The following is a 20,862-nucleotide window of genomic DNA, read 5'->3' as shown; positions in this document are numbered from 1 at the left end:
ATTTTCCCAATTTATACCCCCATGAGTGGAAGTGCCCTATGCTCTCTAAGCTTTGCTTTTTAGACGTTTCAGGACTCACCGTACGCTTCTCCAGAGTGGCTGTTGACAATTTACATCCCGCCCATCAGTGTAGCAAGGCTCCCATTTCTCCATGGCCTGTCCTGCATTTCTGGTTTTGACACTTTTTTCAGCATGGCCCTTTTGACCGATGGGAAGCGAGACATCTTTGTAGCGCTGATTTGCCTTTCCAGGTTGCTTGGTTGGCCAAAAAGGGCGTATGCGTTTTTTCCTGAATATATTCAGGAAAAAACGCATACGCCCTTTTTGGCCAAGGGCATCATTGTCAACGTTTTGCCGCTTTTCATGTGCTTTAAAGGCGATTCGAATCTACCTCCTGAAATCTGTTTCCTGCAATTCTGCCTTGATTTCAAATCCTCTTCTTTGCCTTCCCTCAATATATTTGTGGACGAGAGTTATCATTTATAACTCTGCAGGTTTGTGAATTGCAGTGCCCTGAACCTCCATTTTACAACTCGCGTTTTTGGGAGATGGCCGCAAAAGCGCACGATGGCTTCAGGCCCTGTACTTGTTCCGGGGGCAGGCTGAGCCTGTGGTTAATTCTTCTTCCTGATGGGAAAATAGAGTGACCTGTGCCTGTCCCAACACCAAGAGCTAGTCTCTCATTGGTTTCACGTCTTCCCGTTCATCCTCAGGACAAATTGCAACCTGTACGGAACAGGAGGTTAAAGGTGATGATGCTCCAAGGAGGGAGATTGCTAGTAAAGTGGCTGGAATGGCGAACCCGAGCACAAGGAGATGAGAAATGAGGTGCGTTTTAGAAACCTTTCCCCATCACACGGTGTACCATCTTCTGGGTTTCTCATGCATGTTTTCGATGTAGGAAGATTCCCTTGAACCTAGAGATTTGGGACCCATGCGATGGGTACCACGCAGTATTACTTTAAAGGGTCTGCGTTTGCTCACCCAACCTCACCAAACCTCTCAGCCGCAACAGTGTTCACCCTTATGTCTCATCCAGCTGTGGGTCTAGATATGGTTAATCCAGGTTGCATCACAGCCCCTGAACGCATTGTGTAAGAATTTCGCTCTCTTTCACTGTCTTTGTTTCATGGGTTTTTCAAAGTAATTTATTTTTATAATGGGGTTTAGCTGCTTTTCACTGCTGTGTTTATGCCGCTTTACACCCACTTGACACACTAACAGAGAGATATCAATACATAGCTTTTAAGATTATTACTAGTCAGATATATTCTTGTGCGGTGAATAGGGCGTGTTGAGTCCAGTTCTCTGAGCAAGGAGTAGGTCTTGTCTATTACATATTGGGTTTATGGAACGGTATCTGAGCTAATTTGAAACCCTTGTTTTATGTATCACCCCACCTCACCTTTCCCGTTAAGCAGCCATAGTGTGTTTTCTGCATGTGTGACTCTGTTCTGTTTTGTAATTCAGTTCAAGTGTAACGGTTTTTACATTCCCTCTATAAGTGATACCTTCTGAGAAGTGTCCTTTTCTGTGTGACTTATTTCACTTAGAGTCGTCGTACCTAAATCCACTCATCATCCTGCTACTAGCTTTATGACATTGATTTCACGGCTGAGTGATATTCCATTGTACATAAGGACCACAACTTCTTTATCCATTTTTCTCTTTCCTGGGATATTGAAGGTGGAATGAAGTGGAGGTCCTTGTCAACAGAGCAGCCCTAAACTTTGGGGTGCTTGTGTCTTGCTGATTTTTCATTTTCCCAATTTATACCCCCATGAGTGGAAGTGCCCTATGCTCTCTAAGCTTTGCTTTTTAGACGTTTCAGGATTCACCGTACACTTCTCCAGAGTGGCTGTTGACAATTTACATCCCGCCCATCAGTGTAGCAAGGCTCCCATTTCTCCATGGCCTGTCCTGCGTTTCTGGTTTTGACACTTTTTTCAGCATGGCCCTTTTGACCGATGGGAAGCGAGACATCTTTGTAGCGCTGATTTGCCTTTCCAGGTTGCTTGGTTGGCCAAAAAGGGCGTATGCGTTTTTTCCTGAATATATTCAGGAAAAAACGCATACGCCCTTTTTGGCCAAGGGCATCATTGTCAACGTTTTGCCGCTTTTCATGTGCTTTAAAGGCGATTCGAATCTACCTCCTGAAATCTGTTTCCTGCAATTCTGCCTTGATTTCAAATCCTCTTCTTTGCCTTCCCTCAATATATTTGTGGATGAGAGTTATCATTTATAAGTCTGCAGGTTTGTGAATTGCAGTGCCCTGAACCTCCATTTTATAACTCGCTTTTTAGGGAGCTGGCCGCAAAAGCGCAGGATGGCTTCAGGCCCTGTTCTGGTTCCGGGGGGCAGGCTGAGCCTATGGTTAATTTTTCTTCCTGATGGGAAAATAGAGTGACCTGTGCCTGTCCCAACACCAAGAGCTAGTCTTTCATTGGTTCCACGTATTCCCGTTCATCCTCAGTACAAATTGCAACCTGTACGGAACAGGAAGTTAAAGGTGCTGATGCTCCAAGGAGGGAGATTGCTAGTAAAGTGGCTGGAATGGCGAACCCGGGCACAAGCAGATGAGAAATGAGGTGCGTTTTAGAAACCTTTCCCCATCACACGGTGTACCATCTTCTGGGTATCTCATGCATGTTTTCGATGTAGGAAGATGCCCTTGAACCTGGAGATTTGGGACCCATGCGATGGGTACCACGCAGTATTACTTTAAAGGGTCTGCGTTTGCTCACCCAACCTCACCAAACCTCTCAGCCGCAACAGTGTCCACCCTTATGTCTCATTCAGCTGTGGGTCTAGATATGGTCAATCCAGGTTGCATCACAGCCCCTGAACGCATTGTGTAAGAATTTCTCTCTCTTTCACTGTCTTTGTTTCATGGGTTTTTCAAAGTAATTTATTTTTATAATGGGGTTTAGCTGCTTTTCACTTCTGTGTTTATGCCGCTTTTTACCCACTTGACACACTAACAGAGAGATATCAATACATAGGTTTTAAGATTATTACTAGTCAGATATATTCTTGTGCGGTGAATAGGGCGTGTTGAGTCCAGTTCTCTGAGCAAGGAGTAGGTCTTGTCTATTACATATTGGGTTTATGGAACGGTATCTGAGCTAATTTGAAACCCTTGTTTTATGTATCACCCCACCTCACCTTTCCCGTTAAGCAGCCATAGTGTGTTTTCTGCATGTGTGACTCTGTTCTGTTTTGTAATTCAGTTCAAGTGTAACGGTTTTTACATTCCCTCTATAAGTGATACCTTATGAGAAGTGTCCTTTTCTGTGTGACTTATTTCACTTAGAGTCGTCGTACCTAAATCCACTCATCATACTGCTACTACCCTTATGACATTGATTTCACGGCTGAGTGATATTCCATTGTACATAAGGACCACAACTTCTTTATCCATTTTTCTCTTTCCTGGGATATTGAAGGTGGAATGAAGTGGAGGTCCTTGTCAACAGAGCAGCCCTAAACTTTGGGGTGCTTGTGTCTTGCTGATTTTTCATTTTCCCAATTTATACCCCCATGAGTGGAAGTGCCCTATGCTCTCTAAGCTTTGCTTTTTAGACGTTTCAGGACTCACCGTACGCTTCTGCAGAGTGGCTGTTGACAATTTACATCCCGCCCATCAGTGTAGCAATGCTCCCATTTCTCCATGGCCTGTCCTGCATTTCTGGTTTTGACACTTTTTTCAGCATGGCCCTTTTGACCGATGGGAAGCGAGACATCTTTGTAGCGCTGATTTGCTTTTCCAGGTTGCTTGGTTGGCCAAAAAGGGCGTATGCGTTTTTTCCTGAATATATTCAGGAAAAAATGCATACGCCCTTTTTGGCCAAGGGCATCATTGTCAACGTTTTGCCGCTTTTCATGTGCTTTAAAGGCGATTCGAATCTACCTCCTGAAATCTATTTCCTGCAATTCTGCCTTGATTTCAAATCCTCTTCTTTGCCTTCCCTCAATATATTTGTGGACGAGTGTTATCATTTATAAGTCTGCAGGTTTGTGAATTGTAGTGCCCTGAACCTCCATTTTACAACTCGCTTTTTAGAGAGCTGGCCGCAATAGCGCAGGATGGCTTCAGGCCCTGTTTTGGTTCCGGGTGGCAGGCTGAGCCTGTGGTTAATTCTTCTTCCTGATGGGAAAATAGAGTGACCTGTGCCTGTCCCAACACCAAGAGCTAGTCTCTCATTGGTTCCACGTCTTCCAGTTCATCCTCAGGACAAATTGCAACCTGTACAGAACAGGAGGTTAAAGGTGCTGATGCTCCAAGTAGGGAGATTGCTAGTAAAGCGGCTGGAATAGCGAACCCGGCCACAAGGAGATGAGAAATGAGGTGCGTTTTAGAAACCTTTCCACATCACACGGTGTACCATCTTCTGGGTATCTCATGCATGTTTTCGATGTAGGAAGATGCCCTTGAACCTGGAGATTTGTGACCCATGCGATGGGTACAACGCAGTATTACTGTAAAGGGTCTGCGTTTGCTCACCCAACCTCACCAAACCTCTCAGCCCCAAGAGTGTCCACCCTTATGTCTCATCCAGCTGTGTGTCTAGATATGGTCAATCCAGGTTGCATCACAGCCCCTGAACGAATTGTGTAAGAATTTCGCTCTCTTTCACTGTCTTTGTTTCATGGGTTATTCAAAGTAATTTATTTTTATAATGGGGTTTAGCTGCTTTTCACTTCTGTGTTTATGCCGCTTTACACCCACTTGACACACTAACAGAGAGATATCTATACATAGGTTTTAAGATTATTACTAGTCAGATATATTCTTGTGCGGTGAATAGGGCGTGTTGAGTCCAGTTCTCTGAGCAAGGAGTAGGTCTTGTCTATTACATATTGGTTTTATGGAACGGTATCTGAGCTAATTTGAAACCCTTGTTTTATGTATCACCCCACCTCACCTTTCCCGTTAAGCAGCCATAGTGTGTTTTCTGCATGTGTGACTCTGTTCTGTTTTGTAATTCAGTTCAAGTGTAACGGTTTTTACATTCCCTCTATCAGTGATACCTTATGAGAAGTGTCCTTTTCTGTGTGACTTATTTCACTTAGAATCGTCGAACCTAAATCCACTCATCATGCTGCTACTAGCCTTATGACATTGATTTCATGGCTGAGTGATATTCCATTGTACATAAGGACCACAACTTCTTTATCCATTTTTCTCTTTCCTGGGATATTGAAGGTGGAATGAAGTGGAGGTCCTTGTCAACAGAGCAGCCCTAAACTTTGGGGTACTTGTGTCTTGCTGATTTTTCATTTTCCCAATTTATACCCCCATGAGTGGAAGTGCCCTATGCTCTCTAAGCTTTGCTTTTTAGACGTTTCAGGACTCACCGTACGCTTCTCCAGAGTGGCTGTTGACAATTTACATCCCGCCCATCAGTGTAGCAAGGCTCCCATTTCTCCATGGCCTGTCCTGCATTTTTGGTTTTGAGACTTTTTTCAGCATGGCCCTTTTGACCGATGGGAAGCGAGACATCTTTGTAGCGCTGATTTGCCTTTCCAGGTTGCTTGGTTGGCCAAAAAGGGCGTATGCGTTTTTTCCTGAATATATTCAGGAAAAAACGCATACGCCCTTTTTGGCCAAGGGCATCATTGTCAACGTTTTGCCGCTTTTCATGTGCTTTAAAGGAGCTTCGTATCTACCTCCTGAAATCTGTTTCCTGCAATTCTGCCTTGATTTCAAATCCTCTTCTTTGCCTTCCCTCAATATATTTGTGGACGAGAGTTATCATTTATAACTCTGCAGGTTTGTGAATTGCAGTGCCCTGAACCTCCATTTTACAACTCGCTTTTTAGGGAGCTGGCCGCAAAAGCGCAGGATGCCTTCAGGCCCTGTTCTGGTTCCGGGGGCAGGATGAGCCTGTGGTTAATTCTTCTTCCTGATGGGAAAATAGAGTGACCTGTGCCTGTCCCAACACCAAGAGCTAGTCTCTCATTGGTTCCACGTCTTCCCGTTCATCCTCAGGACAAATTGCAACCTGTACGGAACAGGAGGTTAAAGGTGCTGATGCTCCAAGTAGGGAGATTGCTAGTAAAGCGGCTGGAATAGCGAACCCGGCCACAAGGAGATGAGAAATGAGGTGCGTTTTAGAAACCTTTCCCCATCACACGGTGTACCATCTTCTGGGTATCTCATGCATGTTTTCGATGTAGGAAGATGCCCTTGAACCTGGAGATTTGTGACCCATGCGATGGGTACCATGCAGTATTACTGTAAAGGGTCTGCGTTTGCTCACCCAACCTCACCAAACCTCTCAGCCCCAAGAGTATCCACCCTTATGTCTCATCCAGCTGTGGGTCTAGATATGGTCAATCCAGGTTGCATCACAGCCCCTGAACGAATTGTGTAAGAATTTCGCTCTCTTTCACTGTCTTTGTTTCATGGGTTTTTCAAAGTAATTTATTTTTATAATGGGGTTTAGCTGCTTTTCACTTCTGTGTTTATGCCGCTTTACACCCACTTGACACACTAACAGAGAGATATCTATACATAGGTTTTAAGATTATTACTAGTCAGATATATTCTTGTGCGGTGAGTAGGGCGTGTTGAGTCCAGTTCTCTGAGCAAGGAGTAGGTCTTGTCTATTACATATTGGTTTTATGGAACGGTATCTGATCTAATTTGAAACCCTTGTTTTATGTATCACCCCACCTCACCTTTCCCGTGAAGCAGCCATAGTGTGTTTTCTGCATGTGTGACTCTGTTCTGTTTTGTAATTCAGTTCAAGTGTAACGGTTTTTACATTCCCTCTATCAGTGATACCTTATGAGAAGTGTCCTTTTCTGTGTGACTTATTTCACTTAGAATCGTCGTACCTAAATCCACTCATCATGCTGCTACTAGCCTTATGACATTGATTTCATGGCTGAGTGATATTCCATTGTACATAAGGACCACAACTTCTTTATCCATTTTTCTCTTTCCTGGGATATTGAAGGTGGAATGAAGTGGAGGTCCTTGTCAACAGAGCAGCCCTAAACTTTGGGGTGCTTGTGTCTTGCTGATTTTTAATTTTCCCAATTTATACCCCCATGAGTGGAAGTGCCCTATGCTCTCTAAGCTTTGCTTTTTAGACGTTTCAGGACTCACCGTACGCTTCTCCAGAGTGGCTGTTGACAATTTACATCCCGCCCATCAGTGTAGCAAGGCTCCCATTTCTCCATGGCCTGTCCTGCATTTCTGGTTTTGACACTTTTTTCAGCATGGCCCTTTTGACCGATGGGAAGCGAGACATCTTTGTAGCGCTGATTTGCCTTTCCAGGTTGCTTGGTTGGCCAAAAAGGGCGTATGCGTTTTTTCCTGAATATATTCAGGAAAAAACGCATACGCCCTTTTTGGCCAAGGGCATCATTGTCAACGTTTTGCCGCTTTTCATGTGCTTTAAAGGCGATTCGAATCTACCTCCTGAAATCTGTTTCCTGCAATTCTGCCTTGATTTCAAATTCTCTTCTTTGCCTTCCCTCAATATATTTGTGGACGAGAGTTATCATTTATAAGTCTGCAGTTTTGTGAATTGCAGTGCCCTGAACCTCCATTTTACAACTCGCTTTTTAGGGAGCTGGCCGCAATAGCGCAGGATGGCTTCAGACCCTGTTCTGGTTCCGGGTGGCAGGCTGAGCCTGTGGTTAATTCTTCTTCCTGATAGGAAAATAGAGTGACCTGTGCCTGTCCCAACACCAAGAGCTAGTCTCTCATTGGTTCCACGTCTTCCCGTTCATCCTCAGGACAAATTGCAACCTGTACGGAACAGGAGGTTAAAGGTGATGATGCTCCAAGGAGGGAGATTGCTAGTAAAGTGGCTGGAATGGCGAACCCGAGCACAAGGAGTTGAGAAATGAGGTGCGTTTTAGAAACCTTTCCCCATCACACGGTGTACCATCTTCTGGGTTTCTCATGCATGTTTTCGATGTAGGAAGATTCCCTTGAACCTGGAGATTTGGGACCCATGCGATGGGTACCACGCAGTATTACTTTAAAGGGTCTGCGTTTGCTCACCCAACCTCACCAAACCTCTCAGCCGCAACAGTGTTCACCCTTATGTCTCATCCAGCTGTGGGTCTAGATATGGTCAATCCAGGTTGCATCACAGCCCCTGAACGCATTGTGTAAGAATTTCGCTCTCTTTCACTGTCTTTGTTTCATGGGTTTTTCAAAGTAATTTATTTTTATAATGGGGTTTAGCTGCTTTTCACTGCTGTGTTTATGCCGCTTTACACCCACTTGACACACTAACAGAGAGATATCAATACATAGCTTTTAAGATTATTACTAGTCAGATATATTCTTGTGCGGTGAATAGGGCGTGTTGAGTCCAGTTCTCTGAGCAAGGAGTAGGTCTTGTCTATTACATATTGGGTTTATGGAACGGTATCTGAGCTAATTTGAAACCCTTGTTTTATGTATCACCCCACCTCACCTTTCCCGTTAAGCAGCCATAGTGTGTTTTCTGCATGTGTGACTCTGTTCTGTTTTGTAATTCAGTTCAAGTGTAACGGTTTTTACATTCCCTCTATAAGTGATACCTTATGAGAAGTGTCCTTTTCTGTGTGACTTATTTCACTTGGAGTCGTCGTACCTAAATCCACTCATCATGCTGCTACTAGCCTTATGACATTGATTTCACGGCTGAGTGATATTCCATTGTACATAAGGACCACAACTTCTTTATCCATTTTTCTCTTTCCTGGGATATTGAAGGTGGAATGAAGTGGAGGTCCTTGTCAACAGAGCAGCCCTAAACTTTGGGGTGCTTGTGTCTTGCTGATTTTTAATTTTCCCAATTTATACCCCCATGAGTGGAAGTGCCCTATGCTCTCTAAGCTTTGCTTTTTAGACGTTTCAGGACTCACCGTACACTTCTCCAGAGTGGCTGTTGACAATTTACATCCCGCCCATCAGTGTAGCAAGGCTCCCATTTCTCCATGGCCTGTCCTGCATTTTTGGTTTTGAGACTTTTTTCAGCATGGCCCTTTTGACCGATGGGAAGCGAGACATCTTTGTAGCGCTGATTTGCCTTTCCAGGTTGCTTGGTTGGCCAAAAAGGGCGTATGCGTTTTTTCCTGAATATATTCAGGAAAAAACTCATACGCCCTTTATGGCCAAGGGCATCATTGTCAACGTTTTGCCGCTTTTCATGTGCTTTAAAGGCGATTCGAATCTACCTCCTGAAATCTGTTTCCTGCAATTCTGCCTTGATTTCAAATCCTCTTCTTTGCCTTCCCTCAATATATTTGTGGACGAGAGTTATCATTTATAACTCTGCAGGTTTGTGAATTGCAGTGCCCTGAACCTCCATTTTACAACTCGCTTTTTAGGGAGCTGGCCGCAAAAGCGCAGGATGCCTTCAGGCCCTGTTCTGGTTCCGGGGGCAGGCTGAGCCTGTGGTTAATTCTTCTTCCTGATGGGAAAATAGAGTGACCTGTGCCTGTCCCAACACCAAGAGCTAGTCTCTCATTGGTTCCACGTCTTCCAGTTCATCCTCAGGACAAATTGCAACCTGTACGGAACAGGAGGTTAAAGGTGCTGATGCTCCAAGTAGGGAGATTGCTAGTAAAGCGGCTGGAATAGCGAACCCGGCCACAAGGAGATGAGAAATGAGGTGCGTTTTAGAAACCTTTCCACATCACACGGTGTACCATCTTCTGGGTTTCTCATGCATGTTTTCGATGTAGGAAGATGCCCTTGAACCTGGAGATTTGGGACCCATGCGATGGGTACCATGCAGTATTACTGTAAAGGGTCTGCGTTTGCTCACCCAACCTCACCAAACCTCTCAGCCCCAAGAGTGTCCACCCTTATGTCTCATCCAGCTGTGGGTCTAGATATGGTCAATCCAGGTTGCATCACAGCCCCTGAACGCATTGTGTAAGAATTTCGCTCTCTTTCACTGTCTTTGTTTCATGGGTTATTCAAAGTAATTTATTTTTATAATGGGGTTTAGCTGCTTTTCACTTCTGTGTTTATGCCGCTTTACACCCACTTGACACACTAACAGAGAGATATCTATACATAGGTTTTAAGATTATTACTAGTCAGATATATTCTTGTGCGGTGAATAGGGCGTGTTGAGTCCAGTTCTCTGAGCAAGGAGTAGGTCTTGTCTATTACATATTGGTTTTATGGAACGGTATCTGAGCTAATTTGAAACCCTTGTTTTATGTATCACCCCACCTCACCTTTCCCGTGAAGCAGCCATAGTGTGTTTTCTGCATGTGTGACTCTGTTCTGTTTTGTAATTCAGTTCAAGTGTAACGGTTTTTACATTCCCTCTATCAGTGATACCTTATGAGAAGTGTCCTTTTCTGTGTGACTTATTTCACTTAGAATCGTCGTACCTAAATCCACTCATCAAGCTGCTACTAGCTTTATGACATTGATTTCATGGCTGAGTGATATTCCATTGTACATAAGGACCACAACTTCTTTATCCATTTTTCTCTTTCCTGGGATATTGAAGGTGGAATGAAGTGGAGGTCCTTGTCAACAGAGCAGCCCTAAACTTTGGGGTGCTTGTGTCTTGCTGATTTTTAATTTTCCCAATTTATACCCCCATGAGTGGAAGTGCCCTATGCTCTCTAAGCTTTGCTTTTTAGACGTTTCAGGACTCACCGTACGCTTCTCCAGAGTGGCTGTTGACAATTTACATCCCGCCCATCAGTGTAGCAAGGCTCCCATTTCTCCATGGCCTGTCCTGCATTTCTGGTTTTGACACTTTTTTCAGCATGGCCCTTTTGACCGATGGGAAGCGAGACATCTTTGTAGCGCTGATTTGCCTTTCCAGGTTGCTTGGTTGGCCAAAAAGGGCGTATGCGTTTTTTCCTGAATATATTCAGGAAAAAACGCATACGCCCTTTTTGGCCAAGGGCATCATTGTCAACGTTTTGCCGCTTTTCATGTGCTTTAAAGGCGATTCGAATCTACCTCCTGAAATCTGTTTCCTGCAATTCTGCCTTGATTTCAAATCCTCTTCTTTGCCTTCCCTCAATATATTTGTGGACGAGAGTTATCATTTATAACTCTGCAGGTTTGTGAATTGCAGTGCCCTGAACCTCCATTTTACAACTCGCGTTTTTGGGAGATGGCCGCAAAAGCGCAGGATGGCTTCAGGCCCTGTTCTTGTTCCGGGGGGCAGGCTGAGCCTGTGGTTAATTCTTCTTCCTGATGGGAAAATAGAGTGACCTGTGCCTGTCCCAACAGCAAGAGATAGTCTCTCATTGGTTTCACGTCTTCCCGTTCATCCTCAGGACAAATTGCAACCTGTACGGAACAGGAGGTTAAAGGTGATGATGCTCCAAGGAGGGAGATTGCTAGTAAAGTGGCTGGAATGGCGAACCCGAGCACAAGGAGATGAGAAATGAATTGCGTTTTAGAAACCTTTCCCCATCACACGGTGTACCATCTTCTGGGTTTCTCATGCATGTTTCCGATGTAGGAAGATGCCCTTGAACCTGGAGATTTGGGACCCATGCGATGGGTACCACGCAGTATTACTTTAAAGGGTCTGCGTTTGCTCACCCAACCTCACCAAACCTCTCAGCCGCAACAGTGTCCACCCTTATGTCTCATCCAGCTGTGGGTCTAGATATGGTCAATCCAGGTTGCATCACAGCCCCTGAACGCATTGTGTAAGAATTTCTCTCTCTTTCACTGTCTTTGTTTCATGGGTTTTTCAAAGTAATTTATTTTTATAATGGGGTTTAGCTGCTTTTCACTGCTGTGTTTATGCCGCTTTTTACCCACTTGACACACTAACAGAGAGATATCAATACATAGGTTTTAAGATTATTACTAGTCAGATATATTCTTGTGCGGTGAATAGGGCGTGTTGAGTCCAGTTCTCTGAGCAAGGAGTAGGTCTTGTCTATTACATATTGGGTTTATGGAACGGTATCTGAGCTAATTTGAAACCCTTGTTTTATGTATCACCCCACCTCACCTTTCCCGTTAAGCAGCCATAGTGTGTTTTCTGCATGTGTGACTCTGTTCTGTTTTGTAATTCAGTTCAAGTGTAACGGTTTTTACATTCCCTCTATAAGTGATACCTTATGAGAAGTGTCCTTTTCTGTGTGACTTATTTCACTTAGAGTCGTCGTACCTAAATCCACTCATCATGCTGCTACTACCCTTATGACAGTGATTTCATGGCTGAGTGATATTCCATTGTACATAAGGACCACAACTTCTTTATCCATTTTTCTCTTTCCTGGGATATTGAAGGTGGAATGAAGTGGAGGTCCTTGTCAACAGAGCAGCCCTAAACTTTGGGGTGCTTGTGTCTTGCTGATTTTTCATTTTCCCAATTTATACCCCCATGAGTGGAAGTGCCCTATGCTCTCTAAGCTTTGCTTTTTAGACGTTTCAGGACTCACCGTACGCTTCTGCAGAGTGGCTGTTGACAATTTACATCCCGCCCATCAGTGTAGCAATGCTCCCATTTCTCCATGGCCTGTCCTGCATTTCTGGTTTTGACACTTTTTTCAGCATGGCCCTTTTGACCGATGGGAAGCGAGACATCTTTGTAGCGCTGATTTGCCTTTCCAGGTTGCTTGGTTGGCCAAAAAGGGCGTATGCGTTTTTTCCTGAATATATTCAGGAAAAAACGCATACGCCCTTTTTGGCCAAGGGCATCATTGTCAACGTTTTGCCGCTTTTCATGTGCTTTAAAGGCGATTCGAATCTACCTCCTGAAATCTGTTTCCTGCAATTCTGCCTTGATTTCAAATCCTCTTCTTTGCCTTCCCTCAATATATTTGTGGACGAGTGTTATCATTTATAAGTCTGCAGGTTTGTGAATTGTAGTGCCCTGAACCTCCATTTTACAACTCGCTTTTTAGAGAGCTGGCCGCAATAGCGCAGGATGGCTTCAGGCCCTGTTTTGGTTCCGGGTGGCAGGCTGAGCCTGTGGTTAATTCTTCTTCCTGATGGGAAAATAGAGTGACCTGTGCCTGTCCCAACACCAAGAGCTAGTCTCTCATTGGTTCCACGTCTTCCAGTTCATCCTCAGGACAAATTGCAACCTGTACAGAACAGGAGGTTAAAGGTGCTGATGCTCCAAGTAGGGAGATTGCTAGTAAAGCGGCTGGAATAGCGAACCCGGCCACAAGGAGATGAGAAATGAGGTGCGTTTTAGAAACCTTTCCACATCACACGGTGTACCATCTTCTGGGTATCTCATGCATGTTTTCGATGTAGGAAGATGCCCTTGAACCTGGAGATTTGTGACCCATGCGATGGGTACAACGCAGTATTACTGTAAAGGGTCTGCGTTTGCTCACCCAACCTCACCAAACCTCTCAGCCCCAAGAGTGTCCACCCTTATGTCTCATCCAGCTGTGTGTCTAGATATGGTCAATCCAGGTTGCATCACAGCCCCTGAACGAATTGTGTAAGAATTTCGCTCTCTTTCACTGTCTTTGTTTCATGGGTTATTCAAAGTAATTTATTTTTATAATGGGGTTTAGCTGCTTTTCACTTCTGTGTTTATGCCGCTTTACACCCACTTGACACACTAACAGAGAGATATCTATACATAGGTTTTAAGATTATTACTAGTCAGATATATTCTTGTGCGGTGAATAGGGCGTGTTGAGTCCAGTTCTCTGAGCAAGGAGTAGGTCTTGTCTATTACATATTGGTTTTATGGAACGGTATCTGAGCTAATTTGAAACCCTTGTTTTATGTATCACCCCACCTCACCTTTCCCGTTAAGCAGCCATAGTGTGTCTTCTGCATGTGTGACTCTGTTCTGTTTTGTAATTCAGTTCAAGTGTAACGGTTTTTACATTCCCTCTATCAGTGATACCTTATGAGAAGTGTCCTTTTCTGTGTGACTTATTTCACTTAGAATCGTCGAACCTAAATCCACTCATCATGCTGCTACTAGCCTTATGACATTGATTTCATGGCTGAGTGATATTCCATTGTACATAAGGACCACAACTTCTTTATCCATTTTTCTCTTTCCTGGGATATTGAAGGTGGAATGAAGTGGAGGTCCTTGTCAACAGAGCAGCCCTAAACTTTGGGGTGCTTGTGTCTTGCTGATTTTTAATTTTCCCAATTTATACCCCCATGAGTGGAAGTGCCCTATGCTCTCTAAGCTTTGCTTTTTAGACGTTTCAGGACTCACCGTACGCTTCTCCAGAGTGGCTGTTGACAATTTACATCCCGCCCATCAGTGTAGCAAGGCTCCCATTTCTCCATGGCCTGTCCTGCATTTCTGGTTTTGACACTTTTTTCAGCATGGCCCTTTTGACCGATGGGAAGCGAGACATCTTTGTAGCGCTGATTTGCCTTTCCAGGTTGCTTGGTTGGCCAAAAAGGGCGTATGCGTTTTTTCCTGAATATATTCAGGAAAAAACGCATACGCCCTTTTTGGCCAAGGGCATCATTGTCAACGTTTTGCCGCTTTTCATGTGCTTTAAAGGCGATTCGAATCTACCTCCTGAAATCTGTTTCCTGCAATTCTGCCTTGATTTCAAATTCTCTTCTTTGCCTTCCCTCAATATATTTGTGGACGAGAGTTATCATTTATAAGTCTGCAGTTTTGTGAATTGCAGTGCCCTGAACCTCCATTTTACAACTCGATTTTTAGGGAGCTGGCCGCAATAGCGCAGGATGGCTTCAGACCCTGTTCTGGTTCCGGGTGGCAGGCTGAGCCTGTGGTTAATTCTTCTTCCTGATAGGAAAATAGAGTGACCTGTGCCTGTCCCAACACCAAGAGCTAGTCTCTCATTGGTTCCACGTCTTCCCGTTCATCCTCAGGACAAATTGCAACCTGTACGGAACAGGAGGTTAAAGGTGATGATGCTCCAAGGAGGGAGATTGCTAGTAAAGTGGCTGGAATGGCGAACCCGAGCACAAGGAGTTGAGAAATGAGGTGCGTTTTAGAAACCTTTCCCCATCACACGGTGTACCATCTTCTGGGTTTCTCATGCATGTTTTCGATGTAGGAAGATTCCCTTGAACCTGGAGATTTGGGACCCATGCGATGGGTACCACGCAGTATTACTTTAAAGGGTCTGCGTTTGCTCACCCAACCTCACCAAACCTCTCAGCCGCAACAGTGTTCACCCTTATGTCTCATCCAGCTGTGGGTCTAGATATGGTCAATCCAGGTTGCATCACAGCCCCTGAACGCATTGTGTAAGAATTTCGCTCTCTTTCACTGTCTTTGTTTCATGGGTTTTTCAAAGTAATTTATTTTTATAATGGGGTTTAGCTGCTTTTCACTGCTGTGTTTATGCCGCTTTACACCCACTTGACACACTAACAGAGAGATATCAATACATAGCTTTTAAGATTATTACTAGTCAGATATATTCTTGTGCGGTGAATAGGGCGTGTTGAGTCCAGTTCTCTGAGCAAGGAGTAGGTCTTGTCTATTACATATTGGGTTTATGGAACGGTATCTGAGCTAATTTGAAACCCTTGTTTTATGTATCACCCCACCTCACCTTTCCCGTTAAGCAGCCATAGTGTGTTTTCTGCATGTGTGACTCTGTTCTGTTTTGTAATTCAGTTCAAGTGTAACGGTTTTTACATTCCCTCTATAAGTGATACCTTATGAGAAGTGTCCTTTTCTGTGTGACTTATTTCACTTGGAGTCGTCGTACCTAAATCCACTCATCATGCTGCTACTAGCCTTATGACATTGATTTCACGGCTGAGTGATATTCCATTGTACATAAGGACCACAACTTCTTTATCCATTTTTCTCTTTCCTGGGATATTGAAGGTGGAATGAAGTGGAGGTCCTTGTCAACAGAGCAGCCCTAAACTTTGGGGTGCTTGTGTCTTGCTGATTTTTCATTTTCCCAATTTATACCCCCATGAGTGGAAGTGCCCTATGCTCTCTAAGCTTTGCTTTTTAGACGTTTCAGGACTCACCGTACACTTCTCCAGAGTGGCTGTTGACAATTTACATCCCGCCCATCAGTGTAGCAAGGCTCCCATTTCTCCATGGCCTGTCCTGCATTTTTGGTTTTGAGACTTTTTTCAGCATGGCCCTTTTGACCGATGGGAAGCGAGACATCTTTGTAGCGCTGATTTGCCTTTCCAGGTTGCTTGGTTGGACAAAAAGGGCGTATGCGTTTTTTCCTGAATATATTCAGGAAAAAACTCATACGCCCTTTTTGGCCAAGGGCATCATTGTCAACGTTTTGCCGCTTTTCATGTGCTTTAAAGGCGATTCGAATCTACCTCCTGAAATCTGTTTCCTGCAATTCTGCCTTGATTTCAAATCCTCTTCTTTGCCTTCCCTCAATATATTTGTGGACGAGAGTTATCATTTATAACTCTGCAGGTTTGTGAATTGCAGTGCCCTGAACCTCCATTTTACAACTCGCTTTTTAGGGAGCTGGCCGCAAAAGCGCAGGATGCCTTCAGGCCCTGTTCTGGTTCCGGGGGCAGGCTGAGCCTGTGGTTAATTCTTCTTCCTGATGGGAAAATAGAGTGACCTGTGCCTGTCCCAACACCAAGAGCTAGTCTCTCATTGGTTCCACGTCTTCCAGTTCATCCTCAGGACAAATTGCAACCTGTACGGAACAGGAGGTTAAAGGTGCTGATGCTCCAAGTAGGGAGATTGCTAGTAAAGCGGCTGGAATAGCGAACCCGGCCACAAGGAGATGAGAAATGAGGTGCGTTTTAGAAACCTTTCCACATCACACGGTGTACCATCTTCTGGGTTTCTCATGCATGTTTTCGATGTAGGAAGATGCCCTTGAACCTGGAGATTTGGGACCCATGCGATGGGTACCATGCAGTATTACTGTAAAGGGTCTGCGTTTGCTCACCCAACCTCACCAAACCTCTCAGCCCCAAGAGTGTCCACCCTTATGTCTCATCCAGCTGTGGGTCTAGATATGGTCAATCCAGGTTGCATCACAGCCCCTGAACGAATTGTGTAAGAATTTCGCTCTCTTTCACTGTCTTTGTTTCATGGGTTATTCAAAGTAATTTATTTTTATAATGGGGTTTAGCTGCTTTTCACTTCTGTGTTTATGCCGCTTTACACCCACTTGACACACTAACAGAGAGATATCTATACATAGGTTTTAAGATTATTACTAGTCAGATATATTCTTGTGCGGTGAATAGGGCGTGTTGAGTCCAGTTCTCTGAGCAAGGAGTAGGTCTTGTCTATTACATATTGGTTTTATGGAAAGGTATCTGAGCTAATTTGAAACCCTTGTTTTATGTATCACCCCACCTCACCTTTCCCGTGAAGCAGCCATAGTGTGTTTTCTGCATGTGTGACTCTGTTCTGTTTTGTAATTCAGTTCAAGTGTAACGGTTTTTACATTCCCTCTATCAGTGATACCTTATGAGAAGTGTCCTTTTCTGTGTGACTTATTTCACTTAGAATCGTCGTACCTAAATCCACTCATCATGCTGCTACTAGCTTTATGACATTGATTTCATGGCTGAGTGATATTCCATTGTACATAAGGACCACAACTTCTTTATCCATTTTTCTCTTTCCTGGGATATTGAAGGTGGAATGAAGTGGAGGTCCTTGTCAACAGAGCAGCCCTAAACTTTGGGGTGCTTGTGTCTTGCTGATTTTTAATTTTCCCAATTTATACCCCCATGAGTGGAAGTGCCCTATGCTCTCTAAGCTTTGCTTTTTAGACGTTTCAGGACTCACCGTACGCTTCTCCAGAGTGGCTGTTGACAATTTACATCCCGCCCATCAGTGTAGCAAGGCTCCCATTTCTCCATGGCCTGTCCTGCATTTCTGGTTTTGACACTTTTTTCAGCATGGCCCTTTTGACCGATGGGAAGCGAGACATCTTTGTAGCGCTGATTTGCCTTTCCAGGTTGCTTGGTTGGCCAAAAAGGGCGTATGCGTTTTTTCCTGAATATATTCAGGAAAAAACGCATACGCCCTTTTTGGCCAAGGGCATCATTGTCAACGTTTTGCCGCTTTTCATGTGCTTTAAAGGCGATTCGAATCTACCTCCTGAAATCTGTTTCCTGCAATTCTGCCTTGATTTCAAATCCTCTTCTTTGCCTTCCCTCAATATATTTGTGGACGAGAGTTATCATTTATAACTCTGCAGGTTTGTGAATTGCAGTGCCCTGAACCTCCATTTTACAACTCGCGTTTTTGGGAGATGGCCGCAAAAGCGCAGGATGGCTTCAGGCCCTGTTCTTGTTCCGGGGGGCAGGCTGAGCCTGTGGTTAATTCTTCTTCCTGATGGGAAAATAGAGTGACCTGTGCCTGTCCCAACAGCAAGAGATAGTCTCTCATTGGTTTCACGTCTTCCCGTTCATCCTCAGGACAAATTGCAACCTGTACGGAACAGGAGGTTAAAGGTGATGATGCTCCAAGGAGGGAGATTGCTAGTAAAGTGGCTGGAATGGCGAACCCGAGCACAAGGAGATGAGAAATGAATTGCGTTTTAGAAACCTTTCCCCATCACACGGTGTACCATCTTCTGGGTTTCTCATGCATGTTTCCGATGTAGAAAGATGCCCTTGAACCTGGAGATTTGGGACCCATGCGATGGGTACCACGCAATATTACTTTAAAGGGGCTGCGTTTGCTCACCCAACCTCACCAAACCTCTCAGCCGCAACAGTGTCCACCCTTATGTCTCATCCAGCTGTGGGTCTAGATATGGTCAATCCAGGTTGCATCACAGCCCCTGAACGCATTGTGTAAGAATTTCGCTCTCTTTCACTGTCTTTGTTTCATGGGTTTTTCAAAGTAATTTATTTTTATAATGGGGTTTAGCTGCTTTTCACTGCTGTGTTTATGCCGCTTTACACCCACTTGACACACTAACAGAGAGATATCAATACATAGGTTTTAAGATTATTACTAGTCAGATATATTCTTGTGCGGTGAATAGGGCGTGTTGAGTCCAGTTCTCTGAGCAAGGAGTAGGTCTTGTCTATTACATATTGGGTTTATGGAACGGTATCTGAGCTAATTTGAAACCCTTGTTTTATGTATCACCCCACCTCACCTTTCCCGTTAAGCAGCCATAGTGTGTTTTCTGCATGTGTGACTCTGTTCTGTTTTGTAATTCAGTTCAAGTGTAACGGTTTTTACATTCCCTCTATAAGTGATACCTTATGAGAAGTGTCCTTTTCTGTGTGACTTATTTCACTTAGAGTCGTCGTACCTAAATCCACTCATCATGCTGCTACTACCCTTATGACAGTGATTTCATGGCTGAGTGATATTCCATTGTACATAAGGACCACAACTTCTTTATCCATTTTTCTCTTTCCTGGGATATTGAAGGTGGAATGAAGTGGAGGTCCTTGTCAACAGAGCAGCCCTAAACTTTGGGGTGCTTGTGTCTTGCTGATTTTTCATTTTCCCAATTTATACCCCCATGAGTGGAAGTGCCCTATGCTCTCTAAGCTTTGCTTTTTAGACGTTTCAGGACTCACCGTACGCTTCTGCAGAGTGGCTGTTGACAATTTACATCCCGCCCATCAGTGTAGCAATGCTCCCATTTCTCCATGGCCTGTCCTGCATTTCTGGTTTTGACACTTTTTTCAGCATGGCCCTTTTGACCGATGGGAAGCGAGACATCTTTGTAGCGCTGATTTGCCTTTCCAGGTTGCTTGGTTGGCCAAAAAGGGCGTATGCGTTTTTTCCTGAATATATTCAGGAAAAAACGCATACGCCCTTTTTGGCCAAGGGCATCATTGTCAACGTTTTGCCGCTTTTCATGTGCTTTAAAGGCGATTCGAATCTACCTCCTGAAATCTGTTTCCTGCAATTCTGCCTTGATTTCAAATCCTCTTCTTTGCCTTCCCTCAATATATTTGTGGACGAGTGTTATCATTTATAAGTCTGCAGGTTTGTGAATTGTAGTGCCCTGAACCTCCATTTTACAACTCGCTTTTTAGAGAGCTGGCCGCAATAGCGCAGGATGGCTTCAGGCCCTGTTTTGGTTCCGGGTGGCAGGCTGAGCCTGTGGTTAATTCTTCTTCCTGATGGGAAAATAGAGTGACCTGTGCCTGTCCCAACACCAAGAGCTAGTCTCTCATTGGTTCCACGTCTTCCAGTTCATCCTCAGGACAAATTGCAACCTGTACAGAACAGGAGGTTAAAGGTGCTGATGCTCCAAGTAGGGAGATTGCTAGTAAAGCGGCTGGAATAGCGAACCCGGCCACAAGGAGATGAGAAATGAGGTGCGTTTTAGAAACCTTTCCACATCACACGGTGTACCATCTTCTGGGTATCTCATGCATGTTTTCGATGTAGGAAGATGCCCTTGAACCTGGAGATTTGTGACCCATGCGATGGGTACAACGCAGTATTACTGTAAAGGGTCTGCGTTTGCTCACCCAACCTCACCAAACCTCTCAGCCCCAAGAGTGTCCACCCTTATGTCTCATCCAGCTGTGTGTCTAGATATGGTCAATCCAGGTTGCATCACAGCCCCTGAACGAATTGTGTAAGAATTTCGCTCTCTTTCACTGTCTTTGTTTCATGGGTTATTCAAAGTAATTTATTTTTATAATGGGGTTTATCTGCTTTTCACTTCTGTGTTTATGCCGCTTTACACCCACTTGACACACTAACAGAGAGATATCTATACATAGGTTTTAAGATTATTACTAGTCAGATATATTCTTGTGCGGTGAATAGGGCGTGTTGAGTCCAGTTCTCTGAGCAAGGAGTAGGTCTTGTCTATTACATATTGGTTTTATGGAACGGTATCTGAGCTAATTTGAAACCCTTGTTTTATGTATCACCCCACCTCACCTTTCCCGTTAAGCAGCCATAGTGTGTTTTCTGCATGTGTGACTCTGTTCTGTTTTGTAATTCAGTTCAAGTGTAACGGTTTTTACATTCCCTCTATCAG

This window comes from Balaenoptera borealis, assembly GCF_965194805.1.
Source record: "Balaenoptera borealis genome assembly, contig: HAP1_SCAFFOLD_42, whole genome shotgun sequence".
Lineage (NCBI taxonomy): Eukaryota > Metazoa > Chordata > Mammalia > Artiodactyla > Balaenopteridae > Balaenoptera > Balaenoptera borealis.
Note: the sequence above shows the minus strand (reverse complement) of the source record.